This window comes from Podarcis cretensis (assembly GCF_951804945.1).
Source record: "Podarcis cretensis genome assembly, chromosome: 14".
Taxonomy (NCBI): Eukaryota; Metazoa; Chordata; class Lepidosauria; order Squamata; family Lacertidae; genus Podarcis; species Podarcis cretensis.
Genome location: NC_137183.1, coordinates 24,346,947 through 24,357,979, shown reverse-complemented (window position 1 = coordinate 24,357,979; position 11,033 = coordinate 24,346,947). Strand labels below are relative to the sequence as shown.

At 43.4% G+C, this 11,033-nt stretch overlaps 1 long non-coding RNA gene across 1 annotated transcript; it reads left to right on the top strand.

Annotated features, from left to right (window-relative positions):
• The first annotated feature begins 1,046 nt into the window (after positions 1-1,046).
• LOC307203076 lies at positions 1,047-10,608 on the top strand. Its single transcript, XR_013833126.1, has 3 exons — positions 1,047-1,155; positions 7,888-8,063; positions 9,408-10,608. It is a non-coding gene; the product is annotated as an uncharacterized lncRNA (long non-coding RNA).
• The last annotated feature ends 425 nt before the right edge of the window (positions 10,609-11,033 follow it).

The following is an 11,033-nucleotide window of genomic DNA, read 5'->3' as shown; positions in this document are numbered from 1 at the left end:
TCCAATATTTATTTGGTATACAGTGTACACCAAATAGTTCTGAGAAGCCTGGTCTCTCTCCCTACTGTATATATTTCCTAAAATCTACTGCCCAGAGCCAAGGGCAATAGATAAATGATATTTAAAGCTAAAGGGTTGGCTGCCTCCGAGCCTGTGGATTTGTTTTCGGTACCAGCCTTGAGCTCAGTTCGCAGTTTGTCCACACACACAACCTTGCCCCCTCCGGCTTAGCTGTCTTCATTGCAGCAGTTTCATTTTTGGGGTGGGAGCTGTTCTGTTGCCGCTGTTATTCAGTTGGGAGTCAGGATCCCTTGCCGATCTACTGTGGATCATGCAGAGATCTGTCAGCTAATATACTTCCTGACCCAACCCGCGCTTCTCTGGCTTAAGGCCCATTGAACTTGGTGCGTCTTACTTCCGAGTAGACACGTAGAGGGGTGCGCAATAAGTTTTCTTTTTGGCAAGTGGCCTGAAAATTTAGGGTGCGGTTTGAAGCCCAATGGCAGATATATACATAAATCTCCCAGTACAACAGCAGAGCATAATATGGGCTAGATCACGCTTTCCAGATTCATAATTGGCGTTCCATTTCTCATTTTTCTTATATACATTCCTCAGAATACTGGGACCATTTTTTAAAATGTCATTTCCCAAACACCCTTTGAACTTTTCAGTATCCTTGTGAAATGAGCTTTCTCTTTCTCACACCCACCTACACTGCAACTAGTGGATTCCTGCTAGCAGACAAACTACTAGAAGATCTCTACGAGCTGCTTTGCAGTAGACCGGCAATGATTTCCTACTGAAATGAAGAAAGGTTGAACAATCCAGGAGTGGATTTCGGTGTAGAAGGACTGTAATCTGCGATAGGTTCTGGTTACTCAAAACAAATCCCTGGGCTCAGAATTAATTCTAAGCATAGAATCATAGAATCGCAGAATTGTAGAGCTGGAAGGAAGGCACCACGAGGGTCATCTAGCCTAAGCCAATGCAGTGGGTTAGACTAGATGACCATCGTCATTTGTTTTTGGTTTGTTTTTGTCACAGGTTCTGGCGAATGGATCTTGAGGTTCTAGTAAAAAGACAAACAAAAGCAAAGTAGATCCTGTAGTCTACAATCAGTGCATTGGTGTCTTCGAAAATCTCTATTAAAAGGTGAGATCTCTCTCTCTCTCTCTCTCTCTCTCTCACACACACACACACACACACACACACCAACACAATGGGGGTGTCAAATTCTGAAGTATGTTCGATCAGTGCATCTTTACTCGGAAGTAAATCCCTTCGAGTTCAAGGGGACTCCCTCTCGGATAAACGTCCACAGGCTTCGACTATATAAGCCTGCAATTCCTGCACCCCCTTTACCAGAGCGTAAGTTTCATTGAACTCATGAGTTTTGAGTAGATATGCACAGCAGGGGCGAGCAGATCGGGATCTGCTGGGGGATTTCTACCAGATCGCCAAGGGCTTCTGACTGACTCGCGTTTCTTTAACAACTGCAACAACACAATGACACCCCCTCCACACAAACCTAAATTAGGCTGCTAAAGTGAATAAATTTACCCAGAAGTGCACTTTGTGCCAATGAACTGGGAGCTCCGTTTGTGGGACTGAAAACAACCCGCTAGGCTCAGATGTGCTGGGAGTATCCTGCCCTTTAATTCCAATTGTTATCTTTTGCACCTTGACTCCCCTTGGTAGATCTTGGGGTTTTAGTGGAATGATAGCAAATATATATATAAGAGAGAGAGAGAGATAACGAGCCTGAAGCCTGCCCGCTTCTGTTGCGTAAAATTGTCAGAGAAGGAAGATTGCGATCCGGTGCGCAATTGCTTGGGAGCAAGCTGCATTCAACAAAAGGAACAGGTCGCTTCTTTTGAGTAAGGGCTCCTCTGTTTGCAATCCCTTGAACACATTGGGATTTACTCTCGAGTAAGCAAGTGCCTAGGATTACGACGTGGAGCCGAAAGTCCCCAGTGCGAAGTTCCCCTCTCTGCCACTTATCTCAGAAGTAGCCATAGTCAAGACACCCACGGCTTTGCCTCTGTAATACGGGGACGGGATCAATGTAACTGACCTATCCTCCAGCAGCGTTGCAGGATGGGTCACGAATACGTGCAAAGCGCTTTCAACGCTTCAAAACCCTATACAATCCTGACTCCTTTCTGTGCTTCTCCATCTATGCAAACGTTAGACGCTATCTATCCCGGGCTTGTGTGACAGATCAATCCCTCCAGACTGCAAGTCACTTCGCAAAGGGGATTTCTCTCCCTCTGCCTGTCAATACCTAACGACAAACGCACACATGCTATAATTAACGATATGTACCTAAGCCTGACGGGCTGCTCTGTCTCTATCCGTCCACCGTGTCTAACTTATGGAGGCTGAGTGTTTTGTGTGTGTGTATCCATATAAACCGTTTTGTGTTATCTACTTCCCCGGGCGGGGGGGCGGAATATCATTCTATCGCTTTTCTCTTGTCTAAAGAGGGACCTTTTAAAAATAATAGTAATAATAATAATTAATCATAATAGGCTTCGACTCTCATTTTACTTGAGAGAGACAGACAGAAAGAAAAGCAATTGTGTGTTTCTCCACCCCCCCTCTTGTTGTAAGTGTTAAATAACTTTCCCAGCGTGTATGAAAGGAAGATTGTATTTTATCAACAGCTGACTGAGGCTGTCATCTGATCTTCTCCGTTTGGTCTTCTGGTATCATATTTATTTAACCTACTGGGAGACCATGAGCCGGGGCAGCTTCTCTCTGCTGGAAAGAGCAGACGCATTACACACTGCCCCAGGTATCCTGATTGATTGTTCCCACCCCAAAGTCTCTGGATCATAATTTAACTCAGCGGCAGGCCTTGGAGGCTGGTGTGTGTGTGTACAAGGGGAAGGGTGGGGGCTAATCGGGAAATACGTTGAGGGGCTCAGGCTGGGAGGAATGAGACATGATCGTTCCCCAGGTCTTCGTATTATAAAGAATGTATGTTGCAGGTATATATTGTCATTTATATGAATATATTTGTGTGTGAGTATTATATATACAGTATACAGTATATATACAATAAGTTTATAAATTAATGGATACACAAAAGTTTTTCTCCCTCTCTCGTGGACCTCCAATGAAGCTGCATGTTGGAAGATTCAGGACAAATAAAAGTAAGGACTTGTTCACACAGTGCAATGGTTGAACTAGGGAACTTGTTCCCACAGGAGGCAGTTATGGTCACCAACTCTGCTGGCTTTCAAAGAGGATTGGACAAGGTTATCAGTGGCTTCTGTCTAGGCATGGTGGGTTTGTGGTTTGTTTTTTTTTTGACTCTGCCTTCATAGTTGGAGGCAGCAATGTTTCTGAATACCAACTGTTGGAAGCCCCAGGCAGGGAGAGTACCCTTTTGCTTTGGGTTTCCCACAAGCATCTGTGTGGCCACTGTGAAAACAGGATGTTGGACTAGATGGGCCATAGACTGATCTATTGATATTTATTTTATTCAGACCTTATTTATTTATTTATTTATTTATTTATTTATTTATTTCGGATCCTTTTGTCCTCCAAGGAAGCCAAGGTGGTGTACCTGTATCTCCCTCTCCTAATTTAATCCCCACAACAACCCTTTGAGGTAGGTTAGGCTGAGAAAGGCAGTGATCTGTCCAAGGCAGGGATCAACAAATCTTTTCAGCAGGGGACCGGTCCATTATCCCTCAGACCTTATGGGAGGCCGGACTATATATATATTTTTTTGGGGGGGGGGAAATGAACGAATTCCTGTGCCCCACAAATAACCCAGAGATGCATTTTAAATAAAAGGGCACATTCTACTCATGTAAAAACATGCTGATTCCTGGACCAGCCGCGGGCTGGATTTAGAAGGCTGTTGCACCTGATCCAGCCCCTGGGCCTTAGTTTGCCTACCCATGGTGCAAGGTCACCCAGAGAGTTTCAAGACTGAATGGGGATTTGAACCCTGATTTCCCATATCCAAGTCCAGCACTCCAGCCACTACACTACACCACTGCTCCTTTATATCTGGAGTTCCTTTGAGTTCTCCAAGAATTTAACAGCCTTGAAGTGTTCTCCAGGTATAACCTGTTCCATAGATCTTTACAAGTTTTTTTTTGTGGGGGTGGGGAGAGGGGTAGAGTAGACCAGGAGAAATCTGGCTGAGAAGGCTAGCCAAGATTGGTGCTTTCCCAGTGTTCTCCTAAATTAAAGACAGGCCTGCACCTACTCTTCAGTTTTTCATCGTACATAATTTGAGGCCTTCTAGATCAGATCTAGGGCTCCTCTGTCCCAGCTTCCTGTTCCCAACAACGACCATCCAGGTACTTTTAGGAAGGCCCCAGGCAATGCCTGAAAGTGAGAGCCCCCACTGTAGTTAGCTCTCTAACAACTGGTCTTTTTGTTTCAATATAGGAGTCTGAGAGGAAGAACTCTGGCAAATTGGTCATTGACTGGAGACTGCAGCAAGTGTTGAGATGGATACAGGGAGCTGTCCAATAGGTAGTGGTAGTATTATCTACTCTCAGCCCTTAGACCCTAAGGCAGGGATTCCCAAAAATATTCATATTGATTATCTGTATTTCGATTGCTTCTTTTATTTCTTGTTCAGTATTATATTACAATGTGGATTCCATAGAAAGCAAAGTATAATGCAACAAAATTCAACCTAAGAAATAAAAGAAGCAATAAAAACACAATGAAAAATCACAAACATCTAGCACGGCATGTTACAATTGCTACAACAGACAGAAAAATCATTAAGTGGTCCAAGACCATCAGTAGGTTTTTGCTACCCAGACACACAGCCAGCCTTTCTAAATGTCATTCCTGAGCATCCTGTGGACTAGCTGCTGCATGTACTCACTTCTCTTTTTTGCTGGAATTGTTCCCCTTTGGGATGCTCCAAGCAAAGATTCATTTACTGTGACTTCTAGTCATTACGTTGCCTTTTCCCTCCCACTCTTCACTGCCTCTGGCATTGTAAATCTAGAAGTGCAGGTTTCAGGTTTAGGTATTTTTACAAAGGAAGCAAGGCCATTAAAATAATAGGCCTCTTCATTGGTAGGAAGAGTATCATCTTCTTGGGCTTGAAGTATGCCTGGTCCTAGATGATGGTCCAGAAACACGTTTTCCTTAGCTGAAGATAAGATGGAGCACAAGACCTGTGATGAGAAGGTAGCTCAGTGGTAGAGCATTTACTTTCCATCCCCTGAAGGAAGGACTGGGAATGGGGATGTCTTCTGTCTGAAACCCCAAAGAGCCGCAGGTAGGGTCTCAGCCTGCATACTAGATGAAGCTGGTAAACAGCTGCCCTGGACACAGAATTGTCTCCATGGACACCAGCGAGTCCAAAATGACTCCCAAGCTGTGCACCTGGTCCTTCAGGGACACAGTTACCCCATTCAGGACCAGGGAGTCCTCCACACCCGCCTGCCCCCTGTCCCCCAAGAACAGTACTTGTGTCTTGTCAGGATTCAATCTCAATCTGTTAGCCGCCATCCATCCTCCAACCACCTCCTGACACTCACACAGGACCTTCACTGCCCTCACTGGTTCTGATTTAAAAGAGAGGTAGAGCTGGGTATCATCCACATATTGATGAACACCCAGCCCAAATCCCCTGATGACCTCTTTCAGTGGCTTCATGTAGATGTTAAAAAGCATGGGGGAGAGGACGGAACCCTGAGGCAGCCCACAAGAGAGAGCCCAGGGGGCTGAACACTCATCCACCAATACCACTTTCTGGACATGGCCCAGGAGAAAGGAGTGGAACCACTGTATAACAGTGACCCCAGCTCCCAGCCCCCCCCCCCAGACGGCCCAGAAGGATGCCATGATCAATGGTATCAAAGGTCACTGAGAGATCCAGCAGAACTAGGAAGCAGCTCCTAGCCTGCCGGAGATCATCAACCATCGCAACCAAGGCAGTTTCAGTCCCATGGTGAGGCCTGAATCCCGACTGGAAGGGATCCAAATGGTCTGCATCCTTCAGGCATGCTTGGAGTTGTTCAGCAACCACCCACTCAATCACCTTGCCCAAGAATAGAAGATTTGAGACTGGGCAATATTGGTGGGGTCTAAAGATTTTTTTAAAGAAGTGGTTTAATGACCGCCTCTTTCAGTGGGTCTGGAAAGGCTCCCTCACAGAGGGAAGCATTCACCACCCCACAGAGCCCATCGCCCAGCCCTTCCCGGCTTACTTTTATGAGCCAGGATGGACAAGGATCAAGAATACAGGTGGCTGGACAAGGATCAAGAAGACAGGTGGTTGGTTTCACTCGTCCAAGCAGCCTGTCCACATCCTCAGAGTTAACAGATGGGAATTGATCCCATATAACATGACTAGATAGGACTCCAGCACTCTCCTGCCCCGGCCCTGCTCCCATGGTGGAGTCTACCTCTTTCCAAATCTGAGTGACTTTATCTACAAAAACCTTTGCAAAAGCATTGCAGGAGATCTTGGGGTCCTTACCAGGCCCCAATGACAAAGGTGGTTCCAATAGATTGTGAACCACCTGAAAGAGTCTCCTGCTGCTGTTTTCTGAAGATGCAATAGAGGAGGTGAAGAAGGGCCTCTTCACCATCGCCATCGCCACTTGGTAGGCTCGACGTTGAGCTCTAACCCATGTCTGGTCCGATTCAGAATGAGTTTTCCACCACCAGCACTCTAGCCATCTCAACGATTGTTTCATCGCCCTCAGCTCCGGGGAAAACCATGGGGCTGTCTGGGCTTGTTGCTGTTGCTGTTGTTATCACTATGAATTTATAGAGGTGTTCAACTGTCATAGCTGATCTGTAATGGATCCTTTGAACTGATGCATTAAGTGAGTATGAGAAAATATATGGAGAGAACCAAGTTCACGAAGAGTGATGCAGACAATGTTAGTTTGGATGAGTAACGATTGATGAAACAAGAATGTAAGAAGATCCCTGCTGGATCAAACCAAAGGCCTGCACTCTCTGGTGGCCAACCAGATGCCTGTTGTGAACCTGCAAGCAGGACCTGAACACAGCAGCGTTTGCCTGTGCTGTGGTTCCCAACAACAGGTATTCAGAGGGACACAGTCTCTGACAGCTCAGGTAGAACATAGCTGTCATGACTAGTAGCCACTGAGAGCCTTCTCCTCTATGAATTTGTCTAACCCTCTTTTAAAGCCATCAAGTTGGGATCCATCACTGCCTCCCTTGAGAGCAAGTTCCATAGTTCATCTAGCTTTAACTAAGATGGTGTAACAAATAAAAGGCAATCTCATAAAAGCTTATTATTACACTGCAACATATGTGTTTTTTTAATACGATTGTTGTTATGATGTTACTGTTGTTCTCAGTATTATTATTATTATTATTATTATTATTATTATTAGCAGCAGCAGCAGCAGCAGCAGCAGCAGTAGCACCCTTTACTGAGCAACACACAGCACAAACAAAACATCTCTTACACCAGAAACTTAGAAGATGGGCTGGCTGATACCAGAGATTGTTCTGGTTTGCCTTTTAATCAGATACACTGTTTCATTTTCCTATGGGGAAATGAAACTGACATCTGAGAAACCGTAATGTGATTTATCACTTGCCTGGCTCATGCAGTAAAGGGACACTTGTTTGAAAGCATGATTTCCGGCCTCTTGTTAGAAGGAAGCTTGTATTTTCCACCACCCTCTGAGTTTGCAAGTCAGGCATTACAGATCGACTTCTGAATACTGGGCCCTTGTAAGTTGACTTGCAGAGGTAAGCTGTGCAAACAGGACTCAACAATGCCTTGCGGTTTCCTTACACATGCTGCCTTTTCACCTTGCCACATCAAACCCTCTTTCCCTTATCTCCAGGCCACCAAACTTTCCTACCCCTTGCTAATCTTTGCTGTTCCTTTCTTTCTTTTTAAAGAGAATATTCGCTAGGAAATGGACAGAAAAGGATCAAAGAGCAAGCGCAGATGATAATGTGCCCCCCACAATCAATCAAAATCCACAACCATCACAGACATAAAAAATCGCGAGAGTTTTTTGGTCTTCACAGTTTACCTGCAACAGAAGAATTTGTGTCCCCACTGAAGCTTTCAAGTGAGAGACTAATTCCTCCCTCTCTTTGGAAAACCTGATGGGATAACTTCTCTTTAGATATGCCTCTGTTTCATCTTTCTTGGAAAATGTGCTTTGTTCTGTATTTCACTGTAATAATAATCATACTTATATCAGAATGGTACCAAGGCACCAGAACCCCCAGCAGACAATACAAAGTCCTCCTAACAGGGGAAAAGATCAAGCAGCCTTTTTATTTTTATTTTTTACATAATAATAGTTAAAAAAACCTTTTCTTTTATGGGAAGCAGAGATTGTTCTCACTCCCCTGGGCTCTCATGCTTCTTTCTTTTCCCCCAAGCTTTTGTTCCTCAAGAAAGAGTTAAACTAGTTTACACAGCAGAGAGTGGCAAACACCTGCCCTCCCCACCTCTTCAAAAAGCACACTTTCCAAAGCAAGCACACATTTTTTTTAAACTAGCTTTTCTGTTAGGCTGCCTTTAAAAAAATAATAAAAAATACAAAAAGATTGCTTTTTCATCGTGTGAGTAGCAAAATCAGATAATGACCCAAAGAGCTTGAAACCTAATCAGCAATTTCTTTTTTTGCCTCTTTTTTAAGAAGTCAAGAAGAGATTACAAGTTAACTCCGGTGCTGTTTGTTGGCTGGCTGTAATGTTTGCTCAACCACATTATGATGGTGAGAGTAATGGATTTATCTAGATAAGGGGAAGTAGAGCTTGCCAACGAAGAAGGGGAAAAAAAATATCAAGGTCAAACACAAGATAAGGCCTGACACTTTCCCCTATTTTTCACACACTTGAAAGCAAGTGTGACAATACGAAAGGGGAAGCGGAGTCGGCTCCAAAACACACCTACGCGGATCTTAAGGAGAACGGAAAACATCCTAGCACAAATCATTCTTACCTCTTATTTAAAAATTAACTCTAATTTTTATTTAACTGACTATGCCATGTTTGTTACATGATGACATTTTAAGGGGGGTGGGAGGAAATACTCTTTAGAAGACATCTGAAGGAAGCCCTGTTTAGGGAAGTTTTTAATGACTGATGTTTTAATGTATTTTTAATCTTTTGTTGGAAGCCGCCCAGAGTGGCGGGGTAGAAATAAATTATTGTTATTGTCATTGTCATTGTCATTGTCATTGTCATTGTCGTTGTCGTTGTCGTTGTCGTTGTCGTTGTCATTCCATAACATAATTTGCATGCTTGATCAAAACCAGAGTTTCCCAGATTTCTGATTGCTGCAGCACACTTCTTTTTCATGAATGAAATTGCAGGCAAGCATTCACACAGTGCGTGTAAGAGTAGGAACGTTATTAAAATTAACACCACCTGTATCACCATTGATTCTCTTCTCGTTGCAGCCCTCCTTCTACAAACCTGATTGATATGAGATGGAAAGAAAAAATACTTGTACAGATTGGTTCACTTCTGTGAAAATGACACCCCTCTTACAGGAGGGCAAATCATGGAAAAGCTGAAGGGATGCAAGGTGAACTGGCTATTAGTCCACCAGGTATCACATTTTATTTCAAATTCAGCAGTCAAATCTCAAGCAATTGGACCATTGACACCATTTGAAAAACTAATTCTGAACATGACTGGAGTCAAATTTTTTTTACTATCAACTCTATACAAAATACTGAGTGACTTAACGATTGGACAATGTTCAACTAGCAAGCAAAATTAGGAAAAGGACCTAGACACAGAAACTGAAGAACAATCTGTGGACAACTCCCCACCCCCCACCCCAAATCAACATCAACCTGAAGCAGAGAAAACTCTTTTAAGTTAATACTCAGATGCCTCTAACACCTGTAACACTCAGCTACCTAGGCAAAACATCCTTTTCAGCATGTTGGAGAGGGTGCAAGGTAACTGGTATAACTTTCCACCAGCTCTCAGAAAACTTCAGTAGTCCTCTTTTGGCACAACAGTGGTCTTTAGTGTGCAGATTGATAACCACCAATGCAAATAATCTTATGAGTCACCTGAAGCTCTAAAGGCGGAATAAACGGAAGCAATAAATTTCAAGAACTACCGGTATAGAGCTAAACCTTCTGAAACCTACAGCTTATCCAAAGAACTTCCTAAACAGAAATGTCTTAACCACTGAAAGGTGGGCAATAGGTCATCCTTGGAAGATAACTCCAAAAGACAGGAGACACCACCGAAAAAGCCATGCTCTGGCATCTGTCCTCAGTGGCTTCAGTTGAGGGATTTCTTAGATGGCTCTAGGTATCATGTTCCCAAAGCCTTCCTGCTTATTATCTTTCATGTGGTGTGTGTGCTTATTCTACTAGACTTGAACTCCAAAATGGGTTCTCCTTGATTCACCCTTCCTATACATGAGTATGTCTACAGACCAAGAGGCCTTTCTTATTGGAGTTCCAAGCATTTTTCATATCTTGTCAAGAGATTCCAACATGTGTTATACATCTCAGCTGTGCAGAAAGGTTCATTTTATTTCTTATATGGCGGCCAACTCCATCCTCCACCCCTTCTTTCAATGCTTCCCTTTTAATAATCTCTATCAATATTGGTTTTTAGCAGATTTTAATGTCAACTGGGGATTAATGTGCATTAATTGAATTGACTGTATTTCCTTTAATGAGCACAAAAGGATTTGGTGTTAATACTGATGATCCTAATAAGACTCCTCTGTATTATCAGAATTTTCTCAACATCCTGCAATAGTTTATTAGAAAAATGAATTAATTTCGTTACTGTTGCCTGGCTGCTTCTTTTAAATAACAATGCAAGCAAGGTTGATTGCAAATTGAATTTCTTTTATGAGATTTAGTAAAATGAAGTCAATGCACAGCTGGCAGAATGGTTGCAATGGGGCTCTAGACTCACATTCTTCAGCACATCACATTGCCTCTTTTGTCAATTGGTTGAAAATAGCACCTAGGAATGTAGGAAGTTGCCTTACATCAAGTCAGACCATCAGATCACCAGACCATCTAGCTCAGCATTAGCTTTCCAAG